Source organism: Podarcis filfolensis (genome assembly GCF_964270895.1).
Source record: "Podarcis filfolensis genome assembly, chromosome: 6".
NCBI lineage: Eukaryota > Metazoa > Chordata > Lepidosauria > Squamata > Lacertidae > Podarcis > Podarcis filfolensis.
The window spans coordinates 95,506,097-95,507,357 of NC_139609.1; positions in this window are offsets into that span (position 1 = coordinate 95,506,097).

The window sequence follows — 1,261 nt, forward strand, 5'->3', positions numbered from 1 at the left end:
ATATTAGTAATGAGATTTAAAAGTAATAGTGAAAATAAGAAATGTAAATTAAGTGAATAGATTGGAAAATTTTCAGAGGTGATTGACGGAAGTCAAAAAAACTGTGTAAGATGTAAAAGTACGTTTAATTATTGTTGAAAGTGACAGGTTGAAAAACTAATAAAAATTTATGTATAAAAAAGAAATAAGTTATCGAATGAGCCTTGCAAACTTGGGGAACGACCAGGGATGCTCCTACAGATGATCTCAGTGATTGAACTGAGGTATAACCGTTCTGGTGGTCCCTGAAGTAGCCTGGGCCTAAGCTGTCCAGCACTTCGTAAATTAATGCAAGGACCTTGCACCTCTCTTCTGCCCCGTGACATGTTTTCTGTTCCTGCCTTTTGGTCTGACTGACCTCCAATCCTGGCTTCCAGTCCCTGCTTCTTGACTCTCTCTAGACTGCTGGGCGTTAACCGACCCAGGGCTTGAGCTATAAACCACATCCATCCCGATTTAGGCAACATCCACACTTCTGTTTATTCCAGGATTTTTAGTCGGGGGTCAGGGAGGTTGTGGGGTTTTTTTTGTCCTTGGGAAAACAGCACCCTTAACAAACTACAGCTCCCAGAATTCTTTGTGGGAGGCCATGATCGTTAGAAGGGGAAGAAATGGAAGCAGTGAGAGATTTTACTTTCTTGGGCTCCATGATCACTGCAGATGGTGACAGCAGTCACGAAATTAAAAGACGCCTGCTTCTTGGGAGAAAAGCAATGACAAACCTAGACAGCATCTTAAAAAGCAGAGACATCACCTTGCCAACAAAGGTCCATATAGTTAAAGCTCTGGTTTTCCCAGTAGTGAGAGCTGGACCATAAAGAAGGCTGATCACTGAAGAATTGATGCTTTTGAATTCTGGTGCTGGAGGAGACTCTTGAGAGTCCCATGGACTGCAGGATCAAACCTCTCCATTCTGAAGGAGATCAGCCCTGAGTGCTCACTGGAAGGACAGATCCTGAAGCTGAGGCTCCAATACTTTGGCCACCTCATGAGAAGAGAAGACTCCCTGGAAAAGATGTTGGGAAAGATGGAGGGCGCAAGGAGAAGGGGATGACAGAGGACGAGATGGTGGGACAGTGTTCTCGAAGCGACCAGCATGAGTTTGACCAAACTGCGGGAGGCAGTGGAAGACAGGAGGGCCTGGTGTGCTCTGGTCCAGGGGGTCACGAAGAGTTGGACATGACTAAACGACTAAACAACAACAACAATGATGGTTAGAGTC